At 41.5% G+C, this 19,190-nt stretch overlaps 1 long non-coding RNA gene across 1 annotated transcript in view; it reads left to right on the forward strand.

The window, feature by feature from the left end:
* Positions 1-1,805: 1,805 nt before the first annotated feature.
* The window catches only part of LOC129136015 (uncharacterized), a 37,793-nt gene continuing 20,408 nt past the window's right edge, over positions 1,806-19,190 (forward strand). Inside the window, exons 1-2 of the long non-coding RNA XR_008537242.2 lie at positions 1,806-1,972; positions 2,063-2,160. This is a non-coding gene — a long non-coding RNA (uncharacterized LOC129136015). The remainder of the gene's footprint in view (positions 1,973-2,062; positions 2,161-19,190) is intronic.

Consider the following 19,190-nt stretch of genomic DNA (forward strand, 5'->3'; position numbering starts at 1 on the left):
AAGTTGGAGGCATCACCTTACCCAACTTCAAACTATACCGTAAGATTACAGTAACCAAAACAGCATGATACTGGCACAAAAATAGACACATAGGCTAATGAAACAGAATAGAGAACCCAGAAATAAAGCTGCACACCTACAACCATGTGATCTTCAACAAAGTCGACAAAAATAAGCAGTGGGGAAAGAACTCCCTATTCAATAAATGGTGCTAAGATAATTGCTTAGCTATACACAGAAGAATAAAGCTGGACCCTTACCTTTTACCATGTATAAAAATTAACTCAATATCTAAGTGTAAGACTTCAAACTATAAAAACTCTAGAAGAAAACCTAGGAAATACCCTTCTCAACATCAGCTTTGGTAAATAATTTATGGCTAAGTCTCCAAAAGCAATTGTAACAAAACCAAAAATTGATTAAGCAGGACCTAATTAAACTAAAGAGCTTCTGCACAGCAAGAGAAATTATCTCAGACACTTTTCAAGAAAAGAGATACAGGTGGCCAACAAACATATAAAAAAAATGCTCCACATCGCTAACTATCAGAGAAATGCAAATCAAAACAACAATGAGACACCATCTCACACTAGTCCAAATAGCTATTCTATTGTTTAAAAAAAAAAAACACAACAACAATAAAAAAAAAACAGATGCTGGTGAGGCTGAAGAGAAAAGGAAGTGTTTATATACTTTTTTGTAGGAATGTAAATTAGTTTGGAGATTTCTCAAAAACATAGAACTACCATTCCACCCAGCAATTCCATTACTGGGTATATTCTAGAGGAATATAGATCATTATACCAAAAGACACATGCACTCACATGTTCATCAATGTGCTATTCACCATAGCAAAGTCATGGAATCAACCTAGATGCCCATCAATTGTGGATTGAATAAACAAAATGTGGTACATGTACACCATAAAATACTACACAGCCACAAAAAAAGAATGAAATCATGTCCTTTGCAGCAACGTGGATGCAGCTGGAGGCCATTATCCTAAGTGAACTAATAAAGGATCAGGAAACCAAATACTGCATGTTCTCACTTAGAAGTGGGAGCTAAACATCGGGTACACATAGACATAAAGATGGGAACAACAGACACTGGGGACTACTAGAAATGGGAGGGAAGGGAGGGGCATGGGCTGCAAAGCTAACTATTGGGTACTATGCTCACTACCCAAGTGACAGGATAATCCATACCCCAAATCTCAGTATCACACAATATGCCCACATAACAAACCTGCATATGTACTCTCTGAATCCAAAATAAAAGTTGAAAAAAAATAGAAAAAAAGAATTTGGATATTAAATTTTAGAAGCTTAAAAGAAGAGCCCTTTAGGGCACAGAAATTATATTAAAAGATTTGTACTTAAAAAAAGGCAAGCATTCTTTAATAATAACAAGTATTGGCATATAGTCCTACCACCTAGACAATCTCTGATGGTACACTAGTGATTAAAAATGATATATTCATGGTTTAAAATTGTTTAAAAATTCAAACTATGTAGATTGGCATAAAATGAAAATTAATGCATCCTTATCAAAACTTTAGATTAAAAGAACTTAAGAAACATATCAATAAACAATGAAGTGTATGGATTTAGTTTCAAGCAAAGCAACTATTAAAATTATGACCAATGAGTCATGCCTGTAACCCCAGCACTTTGAGAGGCCAAGGCAGGAGGATCACTTGAGCTCAGGAGTTCAAGACCAGCCTGGGCAACATAGTGACCTCATCTCTACAAAATAAAACAAAACAAAGCCAGGCATGGTGATGTGCACCTGCAGTCCCAGTTACTCAGGACACTGAGGCTGCAATGAGCCATGCTCATACCACTGCACTATAGCCCAGGCAACAGAGCAAGACCCATTTCAAAAACAAAAAAAGCAAACAAAAAATATTTATGATATATCTGAAAAATTTTGAGCACTGCAATTGAAAATTGATGATATTCAGGAAATGGTACTCATTTTTAGATGTGACATATTTCAGTTGTGTTTTGTTTTGTTTGTTTGTTTGTTTGTTTAGACAGAGTCTCTTTCTGTTCCCCAGGCTGGAGTGCAGCATTGCAATCATAGCTCACTGTAAACTTGAACTCCTGACCTCAAGCGATCCTCCCACCTGGGTCTCCCGAAGTTCTAGGATTACAGGTATGAGCCACCCTGGCCTGGTCTATTTTAGTTATAAATTTTTAAAAGAATCCTTATATCTAAGAGCTATACTGTCCAGTTGTGTAGCCCCTAGCCACACGTGACTGTTTACATTTAGATTTAAGTCAATTAAAATAGGAAAAACTTAAAAAGTTTGGTTCCTCAGCCACATCAGTCACATTTCCAGTGCTTGATTAGCCATGTATGGCTCGTAGATAGTATTGGAAAGTACATATATAGGATATTTTCATCATTGCAGAGAATCCTGTTGGACAACATTATCTTAGAGATATATACTGAAGTATTCCACTAATGAAATTCTGTAACACATGAAAATTGCTTTAAAATAATAACAGTAGAACTAGAAGTAGAGTGAGTGAGGACATAAACAAAACAAGATTGACTACAAGTTAATCATTATTGAAGCTGGGTGATCATGAAGAAAGGAATTATCTATTCTCCCTACTTATGTGTATGTTTAGAATTTTTCATAACAGAAGGTCACCACACCCTCTGCCTTTTAAGGAAAGTATCCACATCCTCTGCCTCAACCACTCTAGGCTCTGAGTATTTCTCCCTGTAGGCATTTTCTTTGGAATCCTTAGAAAAATAATTAAAATCATCTACATGTGCATATGACAGCTGTCTTCGTCTGTTTGTAATGTGATAACAACACAACAGACTTTATAAATTACCCTGAAGCTGGTAATTTATAAAGAAAAGAGGTTTATTTGGCTCATGGTTCTGCAGGCCGTACAAGAACCATGGCACCAGCATCTGCTTCTGATGAGAGCCTCAGGCCCCCTTCATTTGTGGCAGAAGGCAGAGTGAAGCTGGTGTGTGCAGAGGTCACATGGTGAAGAAGAAGCAAGAGAGAGAGCTGGGAGGTGCCAGGCTATTTTTAACAACCAGCACTTGCAGGAACTAGCACAGTGTGAACTCACTCATTACAAAGAGGATGGCACCAAGACATTTATGAGGGATCTGCTCCCATGACCCAAACACCTCCCACTAGACCCCACTCCCAACACTGGGCTTCAACATTCAATATGAGATTTGGAGGGGGGCAAACAAATGAAACTATAGCAACAACATTTCATATACTTTGTAAATTTGCCTAGGAAGATAATACAATACATGCTATTCAGTTATTTGCATTTTTATCAAATATTCAGCACATGCAAATCTGCCTCATTCTTTCTAAAGGCTACTCAGTGTTACATTGTATAGGTGTATCATAATTTACTTAAATAGCCACCTGTGGATGGATGCAGCGTAGTGAATGCATTTGGGAAGATCCTAGATTAGGTGAGAAAGACCTGTGAATTACCTACATGAGAGAGATGGATCAGATTAAAGTAATTCAGTGAAATAGAGAGAAGAGCTCAGATTGAAAAAACATTAAAGAAGTAAAATCAAGAGAACTTGGTGATTTCTTATAAATGAAGAATGAGGGAGAAGAAAAGGGAGAGGACTCTTGGTTTTTTGGCTTGAACAAATAGTGATGCCAGTCTCTAAAGAGAGAAATGAAATCACCCTCACAGGAAGGGAAAGCTGATGAGCTTTGTTTTAGACATGTTGAGATTCAGGTGCCTATAAGTCCTCCCAGCGGAGATGTGGGGTAAACAGTTGGCTATATGCATCTAAGGTCAGAAGAGGGTGGAGAAATTGAAGTAGAGGTCATCAGCATATACAAGGTGATGGAAGCCAGAGGAGTGAATGAAACTACCTCTAATTTTCTGGTTCTCACCTCCCTACTCAAAGTGTATGATAAGGCTCCTCCAACTCTCAATCTCTCAGGCCTATGCACATACACAGATGGAATGGTTCTACAGCCAACTCCATGATTCACTGTTTTATGACATCCAGTTCTCACATACGCATTATTCATGAACACAGAGAGAGTGACATGATAAGATCTGTGTTATGTGATGGAAAAGTGAAAGCTGGGAAGCTATGAATTATTTTTCTAGTCATCTATATGAATAACAATGAAGGCTTAATCTGGGCAGGGAAATGGGCACGAATATGAGGTAATAGATTTGGGATATATTTGTGCTAATAACTATTAAAAGTTGTAAGGTACATAGGCCCACTAAGATCATCTTAAGTGGTACATTATAAAGGTGAATGAGAAAATAAGAAATGTGAAACTATCTACATATTTTCAGCAGGTTTCAAAGAGATATGGATCATCACGAAGATATCACACAACTCATACCACCTGATATTGTTTCAACTTATTCATGATTTTCTGCTTATTCATGACTTTGCTACCTGATGGCTTTGACTTTTATAGTGTTTTCTGCATTGCTGTCTGTTTCTGTGTTTCTCTACCATTTGTGTACTTCTCTGTATGTCTCACATTCAAATTCCGCAAGAGACAATATAATTGGTTGAAGAAATCGTTAGCCAACGTGGGGTAGCCTTGTGAAGAAGAAAGCTTTTACGCCTCCTCATGGGTTGCCTCTAAGTCACATTTTATTTTTTCTTCAGTGGAGCTTTTATGTATTATTAATACAAATATGTAATCCCCTGAAGTTCAAAAGAAAAGCTTTATTTTTATATTATGTATTTCATTTATATTTTTATTTTTGTATTTAGATTGTTGCCAGGTGAGGCTGGTAGTGTCTAACTCCTAAAAAGCCTCACAAGCTGTGAAGAATTTCTCATAGTCTTGTCTTCAATCTTGTAGTCTAAGAAAACTAATTTGAAAAATATCAAGACTGGGTTTATCTCTCAAGGTAAACTCTAATTAAATAGGTCCATAGAGTGACGTATGCACTAGAATGTCAATTTATCAATTTATGGTGAGAAATTTTAAATTATAGAGAACTAAATTATTAAGTCCATGTGACTTATACATTCTCTTTCAATGGGAAGACTCACATCTTTATTCCCTGCAAGAAGAAAAGGAAGGGTAAAGGACACAATGTGCATGCCAGCTGAGACTGTCCCCTCCCATCTTCTTAAGAGCTTTTTTAGGAAGCCTCACCCAAAACTTCTGCTTATGTTACAGCAACCAGAACCATGTTACAGGGCCATATTTATCTGCAAGGTGGACTGAGAAATATAGGTTTTGGCTGGACACACTACCACCCACAAATAAATTGTGATTCCCCTTAGAAATAGAAAAAATTGAATATTAAGTATATAACCATCAGTCTCTTCACAAAAATAAACCCAAAAAGTAGAAGACATGGGATATAGGAAATGTAGAATCCATTACAGGAGAAAAGTAGAGATTTTCCAGATTGACAGTGAAGAATCAGGGTTATACAGAAAGCCTAGATAGAAACAGATACAGATTGAGTCAGGAATATTAAAGACTCTAGGAGCAAAATGGAACCAATTATTCGAGACATTTTTTCCTGCTGACAGTAGCTATGCTGCTCCATGAAAAATTGGGACTAATTAATAAAGGCACAGCACACTAGGCAAATGAAAATAAAGAATTATTACTACAGAAAAAAAATAACAGTTTTAGAAGTCATGTGTTGGGAGTAACGCTCAAAATCCTAAGGAAATTGAACACTCAAAACAAAGGATTCTTAGCAAAGCAATTTTACTTTTGCACAGAGGGGTGCTTCTCCTTGGCCAGTCACCATGAGAACACACCTGAACAAAGAGTCATGAGAGCTTTTATTCCTGGTGCAAGTCCTGCTGCAGTACCCTTTCCCCATTGGTCGGGGTTGGGCCGTACAATCTAAACTATTCCCGGTTAACTAAACATTTGACACTTTTTTAGATTAGGTGGGCATGTAAGGGAGAGAGGGAAAAGGTGAAGTGGTGTCTGCAAGGAGCTAGAGAGCTAGTCTTCTTTCCAAATAAGGGAAAGAATGTGAGCTGGTACTGATTATGCCTGGTACTGTGGCATGTCTGGGCATGTAACAAAGGCAGAAAGGAAGAAAAAAGGAGAAAAAGGAAAAAGGGGTGGGGGGGTACTATGAATTAAATAATAAAGGATTGATCAGGCTATTTGAAGAGAAACCTCATCATATCCCACAGATTTCCCCTTCTTCTTTTTATAACTTTTTCTCTTCAAATCTTTTTAGCATAATTTGGCTCTGTTGTTCTACTTGGTCTTCTAGAAGGAAAAGCTCATTTGAATAAGGGGGAGGAGGATCATAAGAGGTTTTAGTGAGAGCTGTTTCAGTAAGTCTTTATATTAGTCCTTGGGCACAGGGTATAATACAGCATCCTACAAGAATAAGCAACCCTATTCCAATGGCCAGAGACGTGAGGATTGAGGACATAAGTCCCTTCCATCTACCGAACAAATTTCCCATTAAATTTGTGAAGGGATCGTTTAGTCCAGAGTTTTTGGCTAGTTCATTTGATAAGGCAGTAAGACCTTGTAATGCTTTAGTTATGGTCCCACTAGGAGCAGTATTATTAGGGATATAAGCACAGCATTGGGTCCCGATCATGACACAAACTCCACCCTCCTTTGCTAATATCATGTCTAATGCTATCCTATTTCCCCAGGCCATTTGACTGGTGGGTCCTAGTTGTTCAGCCATCCCTTTAATAGCATCTCTAGTATAATTAATAAATCATTGTTGATTGTAATAAATGTAATTTATCCAATTCACATTTTTATTTACAGTTAACCACCAGAAGAGCATAGATTCAAATCCGGCAGTTATTTGATTTTGGGCCTTAAATTCATTTGGCACTCCTCCGGGGACCCCAATGGCATCTATATAAACATGAGAATTGAAGGACCCATGGGGGGGCCTCTTTTGTTTGATGATATTTGGTTCCTGTCCTTTCTGGTTGATGAAATGTCAGGGTGAAAGGGATGGCCAATTGAATTAAAGCACAAATTCTGCTCCAGTTACTTGGCAGAGTGTCCAGTATTGGTCTACCACACTACCACCACACATCCTCTCGAGGATGGCTGAGGGCAGACTGATGGGTAAGCTCTTGGAAGGACTTAAGCTTACTGCATCTTGTTCAGGCTTCCAGGAATGCCAAGTTTTCTCCCTGTCATGAGAGACGTGAAGTAAAATTGGCATTGGGAGATGGACGCTGAAGGCCCTCGGGGGCAGACCCACATGGTGTCGCACTTCAGGGAACAGCAGAGAAAGAGCTTGGCATGATTTATTGCCCCAGGCTGAGGGGTTCTGGAAGAGAGCTACCATGCAGCTCATGCCCGGTCAGCTGGAAGACCATCTAAGCGGAACGGGGACAATCTGGGCTTCTGGTCTTACTGTGCACACAAGCGTAACATTCACTTTTGTTTGAAGTGCGGACGGAATATTTAATCGTTTCCAGCCAAGCATTTGTATCTTGATATCCTGTTTCTAGAGCTATAGTTTGCCTTAAGTTTTCTACCTCCACAACTGTTACCTTGGTTGGGTCATTTTGGAGATGTGAGGAGGACGTTGGACTCGCTATACCTGGGGAGAGCGTTGGGTTCCACATGTCTCCTGGACTCTGGGCCTGAATTCCTTTATTATTGTTAACCAGTGGTTTAACTAACCTTAGGGAGAAGATTCCTATAGGGCCTTATCCAGAAACATCTGCTTCTAACCCATACCGTTCAAATACAGAGGGTTCTTGGGCTATTGTCCAGGGATGATTTATAATCAGCAACAAGGGGTAACAGTGCAACAGCTTACAATTTGGTGGGGTGTGGCCACGGACTAGTTGGAGTTTTTGTCTTAGTCCCCGTAACCTATTTGAAGCAGGCGGCCTGGCTGTCCACCCTTTGTACTTGGTGGTCCACTAAACGTCTGCCCAGTCACTACAGGGACGTTTTGAAGTTCCATACTTATACTTGGTTGACTCTTTGCAGTATGGACATAGATACTTATCACCATGGGATACCTTCCTTTGAGCTTGCTCATCTCCGCATGGGATGACTGAACAGACGTCAAACAGAAGGGTTAAAGGTTGGTTAGCCTGAGTTACCATTGATGACAAGATGACCTTCTGTTGAAAAGAAAATAAGTAAGTGATTAGTAATCTCTTTTTAGAGTTAGTTTGGTGGGGGTGAGCCCTGGAGTGACAGTGCATGATTCTGAAGGTGGCAGCGTCTTTTTGACTTGAGTGTGATAAGTCCATCCTCTTTCCACTGTCCGGACTGTAGTCTCAGTAATTAGGAGCACTAGGTAGGGTCCTTCCCAAGCTGGTTCGAGTTTCCCTTCCTTCCACCCTTTGATGAGGACATAGTCTCCAGGCTGATGTTGATGTGCTGGAAACTCCAGGGGTGGCGCCTGTGCTAGGAGGCCTTTAGTCTTAAGGCAGGAGAAGATAGAGGATAGACCAAGTGTATAGATTTTGAGGAAATGATCTTTTGTTTCAAATGTAGGGATGTCAGCAGCAGAGTGTAAGTAGGGCAATCCGTAGAGCATTTCATAAGGGGAAAGGCCAATCTCTCTCCAAGGGGCAGTCTGGATTCTTAACAAAGCAATAGGAAGACATTTAGTCCATGGCAATCGGGTTCTAAAACTAACTTAAGTGGTTTTTTAGAGTCTGATTCATCTGCTTTACCCTTCCTGAGGAGGATGGATGCCAGGGGGTATGATATTCCCAATTTATATATAGTACCTGGGCTAACTTCTTAATGACATGTGCAGTGAAATGGGTTCCATTATCTGAATCAATATTTTCTACTAGTCCAAATCTGGGTACGATGTTTTCAATTAATGCTTAAACTACATTATTGGTGGTTGCACTTGAGAATGGGATAGCCTCTACCCAGTGGGTAAAGTGGTCTATTACTACTAATAAGTATTTTAAACAACCAGCTGGGGGCATTTCAGTATAATCAATCTGAACACTTTGAAATGGTCTCAGCCCTGGATTCCTTCCTCCAAGGGGCAATTTCCTTAGAATCTGCTTATTAGTCTTTTTTACGTATTAAACAACTATCTATAACTTGTTTGGCCAGGGTGTAAATTCCTATATACCCATAAACCTGGAGAACTGCATCATACATTGCTTGGGGTCCCCAATGGGTCCCCTGATGTAATTGAGACGAGATCTCCCTCGTGAGAGGTATTGACAACATCTCCCTTTGATCTGATAATATCCATTTCCCTTCTGTGTTCTCTTTAGCTCCTATTCTTATTAACTTCTCTTTTTCAATGGAAGCGAAAATGGGGGTTGCAGTAGGAGAAGGAAGGCATGGAGTTAAATGAAAAACAGGCATTTCAGAAGAAACGGCAGCTTGCTTTGCTATCTGATCTGCGAGATTATTTCCCCGACTTGTGAAAGACAAGTCCCTCTGATGCCCTGGGACATGTACAATAGCTATCTCTTCTGGCAATTGGAGATTATAGAGGACACAAGCAATTAGTTCTCTATGGACTAAATCTTGGCCTCTACTATTGGTAAGACTCCTCTCCATCCAAATTTTTCCAAATGTGTGTTCCACCCCAAAGGCATACTTAGAGTCAGTATAGATAGTTCTTTCTTGGTTTTGTAAATGTTCTAAAGCTTGGCTGAGTGCAAACAGTTCACACGTCTGGGCAGACCAATTATTAGGCAGTCTTCCTGATTCTACTTCTTCAAGCGTTTCTCCATCAATCACTGAATACCCATGATGTCTTTTCCCTTCAATTACGCAGGAGGAGCCATCTATGAATAAGTGCCCCCCTCTCTTGAAGGGAGTTTCTCCTAAGTCTGGTCGAACTTTTGTATGGTAATCAATCAGATCTAAACATGCGTGCTCTCTTTTTAAGTTTGGATCCCCTATCAGAAAGGCCTCTGGATTAAGTGAATTTTCAGTAGTTAATATTAAATCATCTTTTTCCAGTAGGATAGTCTCATATTTTAAAATCCTTGAGTCAGTGATCCACCTTCCTGCTTTCTGATTTAAAATAGTTCTAACTTGGTGGGGTGTGCTTACTGTTAACTTTCCTCCAAAGGTTAAATTCCTACTTTCTTCAACTAATACTGCTGTAGCCGTGATGCATTGGATACATTGGGGCCACTCAAAAGTGACTGGGTCTAAGACCTTTAACAAGAAGGCCACGGGCTGTCGATTGCCTCCATGCCCTTAGGTAAGAACTCCTAGAGCTACCCCATTATTTACGTTAACAAAAACTCTAGGGAGTGTAGAGCTAGAATAGGGGCAGTTATGAGCATCTCTTTTAATTCCTCAATTTGCTGGATTTCCTCAGAAGTCCACAAGAGACAATCAGATTTGCACTGGGCAAGTTTCTCATATAGAAGTTTACTTTTTAATGCATATGTGTCAATCCATAAACAGCAATATCTAATTAGTCCTAAAAATTTCCTGAGTTCTTGTTTATTTTGAGGCAGGGGTAGAGAAACAATTCCCTCCACTCTTTCAAGGCCTATTCTTCATTTACCTGCACTGATTAGGTGACCTAAGCATTTAACTTCAGGTTCTACATACTGAAGTTTCCCTTTTGAGACCCACAACCCCTCACATTGCAAGTGATTGAGAATATGTGTAGAGAAGTCACTTACTTCCTTTATATCTTTACCAGATATAAGAAGATCATCTACGTACTGAAGCAGGCATATTTGCTTAGGGACTGTGACTTTCTCTAGTACTTGTTCTGGGATCTGACCAAAGAGGTTGGGGGAGTCTGTGAACCCCTGGGGCAAGACTGTCCATCAATATTGTTGTCTCAGCCCTGAGTGGGGGTCTTCCCACTCAAAAACAAATATATCTCAGCTATCCTTAGCCAAGGGCATACCAGATTAAATCCGTCACTGTAAACAACTGATGATTGTATAGAATTTTGCTAAGAATGGTGTAAGGGTTAGGAACAATGGGGTGAGTGGTCTGGACTACTTGATTAATAGCTCTAAGGTCTTGCACTAATCAATAGGACCCATCTGATTTTTTGACAGGCATGATTGGGGTATTGTAGGGAGACATACAGGGTTCAAGAAGCCCATCTTTAATGAGACCCTTAATTACAGGCTTTAGCCCTACTCTGCCCTCTAAAGGAATGGGGTACTGCTTTCTCCTTACTATTTCCCCAGGAGTTTTTAGTTTGACAAGTATTGGAGAGATTTGGAGTTTCCCTCTATTTCCTTCCTTTGACCAGACATCAGGATGAATATATTTCTCATTTACAGCAGTGAGTAAATGTAGTGAAGTGAGGAATCCTTTAGGGCCCACTCGAAGGCCTGTACCTAGCCTTACCATTAAGTCCCTTCCTAATAGATTAGTTCCCACTTCAGGAATTAATAAAAATTGAATATGAATAAATCGATCTTGATATCTGACTTCTGTGATTTCTAAAAATTTTTGCCTTAAATCCTTCTCCTTTTACCCCGCTGACTAAAACTTCTTCTGAAGAGCAGGTAAGACCAGGTGGAGGGAAACAGAGGAGTGTGAAGCCCCTGAATCAACTAAAAAGGTGATAAATTCACGTTTAGGTCCTACCTCCAAATTTATCAAGGGCTCCTGGTGGGACTCAAAATAAAAGAGGCAGAGCCCCTGACTCCCCTATTGTTCTTCGGAAGTCATGAGTGTAAAAATTTCTCTCTCTCTCTTTAGTTCAGGACATTCCCTCTTGAAGTGGCCTGTTCTTCCACATCTGTAGCATCTATCTTGTCCTTCTTCCGTCTCAGTCTTAGCATTCTCAGCCCTTGCTCCCCTATACCCCTTAGGGGGCTTATTAAATGAGGACCTTGACCCTCCAGATGGAGGCTTCGGTCCTCTGAAGGAGGGTTTAGGCCCCTTATAATCTCTGGCCCCTTGAAAGCCCTGCTTAGAGATATATCGATTTGGAGCCATCTGTTGGAAGGCAGAAAACATGAGTTTTGTCTTTTGTTTTTGTTTTTGTTTTCCTCATCTCTTCTCACATATACTTTTTGAGCCTCCCTGAGCAGTTCACTCAGAGGCTGGTCCTCCCAACTTTCTATCTTTCGTAATTTTCTTGAAATGTTTGGCCAACTTTTAGTAACAAAGTGAGGTTTTAACATTCCTTGTCCAAGGGGGTTTTCCAAATCAAGGCCTGCATATTGTCTCACTTGCTCCCTCAATCTATTTAAGAATCTAGCAGGTCCCTCATCTTTTTCCTGTTAAATATCAAATGCTTTAGAAAGATTTTGAGTTCGGGGTACTGATTCTCGAATTCCTTTTATTATCATCTTCCTTAGGTCCTGCACGTTTTCCCAGTGATTTGCATTGTTATTGTCCCACTGGGGGTCTCGGGTGGGAAATTTATGGTCTGCAGGAGGAACATTTTGACCAGAAGGGTGCTCACATTCCCAAACCACCATAGCAGCCCTCCGAATCGTACTTCGTTCTTTCCCTGAAAAGAGGACACCCAAAATGGACATCAACTCAGCCCAGTGCATATCTGAGGCCCTAGAAATTGATCAATTTGATCTGCTACTCCATAAGGGTCATCCAATAATGGCTTAAGCTCCTTTTTAAAATTCTGGACTTCTGAACTGGTCAAGGGAGAGTTTACAAAGCCAATAGCCACCCCCAGTCCTTGTGGTACCACCCTTAGAGGAAAGAAAGTTGGATCTGGCTCTTTGAAGCCCCTTTAAAGAGGGATACTTAATAGTTTTGTTGAGGAGGGGGGCAGGCTCACAAGATGGTAATTCTGCAAAGTGAGGATTATAGGGAGGAGAAGCAATATGAGTATATGAGTATAGAAACCACAGGTTGGGGAGGGATCTGCAGCAGCAGCTGGGGGAATGGAACACGGGCAAGTGACACAGGTGAGGGAGTGGCCTGAAACAGCTGGGCAGTAACCCGAAACCGCAGCCAGAGGGACGGAATCGGGGACAACTGGAAGAGTGACACAAGCAGGGGAGGGACCTGAAATGGAAACGGGAGCTGGAGGGGCGGGACTGGGGGCAACCAGAAGAATGATGCAAACAGGGGAGGGACCTGAAACGGAAATGGGAACCAGAGGGGCGGGATCAGGGGCGGCCAGAAGAGTGACGCAAGCAGGGGAGGGACCTGAAACGGAAACCGGAGGGGCGGGATTGGGGGCAGCTGGAAGAGTGACACAAGCAGGGGAGGGACCTGAAACAGGAACTGGAGGAGTGGGATGGGGGCACTGAATGGAGGAAGGTGATCTAGAGGGTCCCACGTGTTAGTGGGTGTGGGTTGTCTAGACATGGGAACTCTTTCCCTGCCAGAGGGGTTGGCTTCTGGCTTTCTCCCTCCGGAGTCTAAAGGGTAAAGGAGGACAGGTCCCTGCCACCAATAGAGGGTGTAATCAATTTCTTCCTGGGAAACAGGGCTCTTATCATTAACATGCTCAATTAAGAGCTGACAAATCCGCTCCTCATTTGACCCAAATTTTGGCCAGAAAACTGAGGGTTTCAGGATGGGTTCTCGAGCCCAAATAAAACAAAAATATTTTATCATCTGCTGTTTTCGTTTATACTTGGTCCTCTCATTATCTTTCCAATACTTTAGCATAAGCCCCAAGGGGCTATCAGAAGGAATTTCATTGCTCTCTTGACTCTTTAGTTTTCCTGTCTTACATGAAACATTCCCCATCTTAGGGGTTATGGGGGGGGGGGCTGTAACCTCTCCTGTTAGAGGTGTCTACCCCCCTCTTTCTAGAGGCTCAATGAGACTTTAAGAGGAGGTTCAACCTGTTGTGTTGGAGGTGTCTTACCTCCGCCCTTTCTGGAGGCTTAGCCTCTCCCGTTAAGGGTTTCCTGCATATCCTATAGCTCACCCCTCTGGAGGCTCCTTGTACCCTTCTTTCTCTTTGTCTACTGTGACTCTTCCTGCCCCTAGTCGATAGATGGCAACACGAAACCGCAGAGAAGACTCACTCACTCCACACAACCATAATGCTTAGCCCCATTCACACACTGTCAAACTCCAAATTATCCTGACCACCAAGGAAATACTTTGTCACCTTTGTGAAGTCTCCTACCTTTTTCCATGCACAAGAATTACCTGGTCCTCTTATTGCCACGGTCTTGCAAGCCTCTCCTCCCTGCTTTGCTGAGAACCCAGATTTATTCATCACAATGGGTGGGCCCTGATCCCCCTCACCCTCTGGCCACCATAACAAGACAGTGGGACCCCTGGGTGAGGTGACCAAAGACCCCCTTCCCAAAGGAGAGTATTTGAGCCCCAGAATTTGGGCACCAGAATTGTTGAGAATAATGCCCAAAATCCTAAAGAAATTGAACACTCAAACAAAGGATTCTTAGCCAAGCAATTTTACTTTTGCGCAGAAGGGTGCTTCTCCTTGGCCGGTCACCATGAGAGCACACCTGAACAAAGGGGCATGAGAGCCTTTATTCCTAGTGCAAGTCCTGACCCTGTACCCTTTCCCCATTGGCCGGGGTCGGGCCCTACAATCTAAACTAGTCCCAGTTGGCTAAACATTTGAACCTTTTTTAGATAAGGTGGGCATATAAGGGAGACAGGGGAAAGGAGTAGGGGTGTCTGCAATGAGCTAGAGAGCTAGTCTTCTTTCCAAATAAGGAAAGGAATGTGAGCTGGTACTGATAACGCCCGGTACTTTGGTGTTTCTGGGTATGTAACAAAGGCAGAAAGGAAGAAAAAAGAAAAAGAAAAAATGGGTGGGGGGTACCATGAATTAAAGAATAAAGGATTGATCAGGCTATTTGAAAAGAAACCTCATCATATTCCCACACCTAAAAAGCTATAGAGGGCTGGTGGTGTCATTTACTAAAATGGAGGAGACAAGAGACTCTTCTGATTTGGAATCTAGAGAATTTAGTGGTTTAGGGTGAGTGGTGAGTTTAGGTTTGTACACATTGAGTTCACAGTGGATGTGCGGCTTTTGCAGAGATATTTGGTGGGCAGTTGAATTATCAGGACAAGTAGTACAGTTGAAGGAGAGTACAGAGAATGATAAGAGGAACCAGAGTAAGAAGGACTCTTTAGGGATATTACTATGTAAAAAAATACAGAAAGGAAGCTGAGAAAGAGCAGTCTCAAAAGTAGAAGGAAAAATAGTAGGATGGGGTAATGGAAGTTGACAGAGGAAAGAATTCCAAGACAAAAAGACCACAGGGACACAAGTAAGGCAAGCACTGAAAAGTATCCATTGGATTGCATAATTGTGATATAATAAGTAGGTTTGAAACTAATCTTCTTCTCTCTGTCAGAGCCTGGAGGCTCAGACATTTAAAGGTGTTTTTGCCCAATGGCTCCTTCTGAATTTCTTCTGGGCTGCAAAGAAATCCCATCCACATATCTCATTTATTAATTTCCTGTTCTAAAGAAATTTTAGAATACAAAGCCTTTGCAATTGAATACTTGTATCTTAAATTCTGGAAACTAACCTTCCAAACTGCTTTTTTGATTTTCCTCACTGAGGCTAAAAGTATAATAGAATTTATATTTTGTTTAGAATATACAATGAGATAATACTTGAATAATAGGTTGGAGCGCATATTCCCTTAGCAATTCATAATAAGTATCATGTTATAGGCTTTGAAAGTTTTTTTTTTTTTTTTTGAGATGAAGTCTCGTTCTGTCACCCGAGCTGGAGTGCAGTGGCACAATCTTGGCTCACTGCAACCTCTGCCTCCCAGGTTCAAGCGATTCTCCTGCCTCAGCCACCTGAGTAGCCTGGATTACAGGCTTCTGCCAACATGCCCGGCTAAATTTTGTATTTGTAGTGGAGACGGGGTTTCACTATGTTGGCCAGGCTGGTCTCAAACTCCTGACCTCAGGTGATCCTCCCTCCTCAGCTTCCCAAAGTGCTGAGATTACAAGCATGAGCCACCACACCCGGCCCGAAAATCTTAAGCGAAGAAACCATATCATGTTTGTTTAACTCAATATTCCCCAGTTATTTAAGCCTATAAATTGCTTTTACAAATAATAATTAACAAGCCCGGATGTAACTGTTCCTTGGCACATCCTTTGAAAAATGTTTCTATCGTATTGCTGCTATAACACGCCCTGCCAAAAAAAAAAAAGGAAAGAAGAAATATGTCTCTGAAGGCATCACTGAAAAAGCAAGAGCAAAGAAAGGACAGAGGTAATCTTTAGGATGGTATCTTCACCTCTAGTGAGTGATATGAAGACATTGTGTTAACGCCAGGAAGGAGTAATGAGTGTCTGAACTCAAACAGTCTGAGTCTTAGTACAAAGGAGGGGATGAAATGGGATTGATTCGGTTGAGAGAAGAAGTGAAGCTGGGAGAGAAAGAAGATTGGAAGATGACAACAAAGGCTTCAGGTTTGGGCAACTATGCATATGACGGGAAGCTTGGAAGAGGAAGTCTTGAAGATGACTAATGTTTCTGAGAAGAAAAAAATAGAAATAATGCATGGCTTTGTGTAAGTTGAGGAGTCATATTATGTGGGTGGAATCGAGAGGAAATGCAGCATTTTTTGGAAAAGGAAACGTTGAGAATAATTTAACCATAACTAGGATTGCTGGGAAACCATTGTCCTGTTTGATGAGTGTATATTTCTTTTTTTTTTTTTTTTTTTTTTTTTGAGATGGAGTCTTGCGCTGTCGCCCAGGCTGGAGTGCAGTGGCGTGATCTCGGCTCACTGCAAGCTCTGCCTCTGGGTTCACGCCATTCTCCTGCCTCAGCCTCTGGACTAGCTAGGACTACAGGTGCCCGCCACCACGCCCAGATAATTTTTTGTATTTTTAGTGGAGACAGGGTTTCACCGTGTTAGCCAGAATGGTTTCAGTCTCCTGACCTTGTGATCGGCCCGCCTCATCCTCCCAAAGTGCTGGGATTACAGGTGTGAGCCACCGCGCCCGGCCTGGTGAGTGTGTATTTCTAAGGGTAGATTATGGTTCCAGGATGAGGGCCATTAGGGTGAAATTAACAGAATGTGGCTGTAGAAAGTGAGGCAAATAACAGAAAATTTGAGCCACTCTTCTTCTACTTGGAAACTCCTCGCAGCCATCATTGACATTCACATTATTGAGTAACTACTATATAGACTACACTGGATTAGATGACTCTTCTGAGATGGAAAGGAAATGACTACTTTTGTTTGTTTGTTTGTTTTGTTTTGTTTTGTTTTTTTGAGACAGAGTCTCGCTCTGTCACCAGGCTGGAGTGCAGTGGCACAATCTCAGTTCACTGCAAGCTCCGCCTCCCAGGTTCAAGCAGTTCTCTTGCCTCAGCCTCCCAAGTAGCTGGGACTACAGGTGCATGCCACCACGCCCAGTTAATTTTTTTTTTTTTTTGTATTTTAGTAGAGACGGGGTTTCACCATGTCGCCCAGGCTGGTCTCAAACTCCTGACGTCATGATCCGCCTGCCTTGGCCTCCCAAAGTGCTAGGATTACAGGTGTGAGCCACCAAGCCCGGCCGGAAATGACCACTTTCTAATGAAGCCCTGAGTAAGCTGGCAGGAAGCTTTGCCATTGGATGCAGAATAAGAGGGGAAGGATTTTAGGACTAAGATAAATTGAGAAAGTGTTTATTCCAGACAGTTTGAACACAATACATGCAAAGAAGAAAATCATAATTGCTAAGAAAAACTAATAAAGCTAAAAATAAATCATATCTAGCATCAGTCCAATGTACAGGTCAACATGGCAGTCAAATCATTAGCCAGAAGAATCAGAAAGCAGAAAGCAATAAGAGTAAAAAATAGATTGAGGAGGCCGGGCACAGTGGCTCACGCCTGGAATCCCAACTCTTTGGGGCTGAGGTGGGTGGGGGAATGGCTTGAGACCAGCCTGGGCGACAGAGTAAGACTGCCTCTGAAAGAAAAGATGGAAGAGAGTAGTTCAGGACTATGTCTTTGAATTTGGGTGAGGTGAACACTCCTCTTTTATGCCATGCCAGTGTAATGGTTGAGGTGTTTGGTGGCTTGATGGAATTATTCAGGCTGATCAAGAGTAAGGAGAAGAAAAGTAAAAGAATGGAGGCAGGAAAGTGTATGTAAAGAGGTTGTGCCTAATAAGCCTGTTAACTGAAAGGGAAGCAAAGAGAGCCTGGAGGAGGGAGGTAGAGAGGAAAGGAAAGTATAACCAGGAAGTCAATTAGATTAGAGTAGCATGGTAGACTGGAAAAAATAATGAATTTTCTTATTTCAGCCTGCTTCATTCTGAAATTTCTTTTAGGAACATTCTGAACTCTGAAACACAGGAACAGGAACAGAGGAAGAGAATAGCACTACAATCCAGGATTGGACCTTAGAAAAAAATGAGTGAATCCCTATACTGACACAACTCCATTCCAGGTGCAGTTCTCTGGGGCTGCACCACTTTGTACTGAAACAAGAAGCAGCTAGCCAAACCTAACAGCCATAATACTCACTTACAAAATGACAAGGTTTATAAATAACCATAGCTGCTCCTTGTATGATGACAGAAGCCCCAAGTTTTGGGGAATGCCACCAGGTGGTAAACCTCTGAAATGCAAAGTGGAGTGGCCAGGTATCCCACATAATGTCCCCAAATCTGAGTTCTTGAGTACATGGCATTTCTCCACTAGCTCAGGGTTCTGGCACCTAATTGGAGTGGAAACGAAGTTCCCAGATTCAAACTGGGACTTGCATTTTGCCATGATTTCTGCTAGGCCCATTTGTGCAAGGAAGACCCTATTGTCACAGTTCCTAAATTTATTTTTTAAGTAATGTCTTTAAATTATTGTTAAAAGATGTTTTTTAAAGGCAGAATAATGACTCATACAAAGATAAAATAAACGTTGTCAAAATTTTACTTACTTTTTAATTTTTTTTTTTGAGACAAGGTCTGACTCTGTTGCTGAGCCTGGAGTGCAGTGGCATAATCAAGGCTCACTGCAGCCGCGACCTCCTGTGCTCAAGCAATCCTCCTGCCTCAGCCTTCCAAGTAGCTAGGACTACAGGTAGGTGCTGCTGCACCCAGCCAAATTTTTTTTTTGTAGGGACGGGGTCTTGCTGTGTTGCCCAGGCTGGTCTTGAACTCCTAGTCTCAAGTGATCCTGGCCTCCCAAAGTGCTGGGATTAGAGGCATGAGCCACTGTGCCCAGCCTTATTTTACTCTTATCCAAGGGACCAGTAAGTCATGACAACCAGTTCAAAGGAGAATTCTAAGAGCCGTACACACACACACATATATACAGACACTTAAGAATACTGAAATGAATTAACAAATAAAGTAAAACT

Source organism: Pan troglodytes, chromosome 11 (assembly GCF_028858775.2).
Source record: "Pan troglodytes isolate AG18354 chromosome 11, NHGRI_mPanTro3-v2.0_pri, whole genome shotgun sequence".
NCBI classification, from domain to species: domain Eukaryota; kingdom Metazoa; phylum Chordata; class Mammalia; order Primates; family Hominidae; genus Pan; species Pan troglodytes.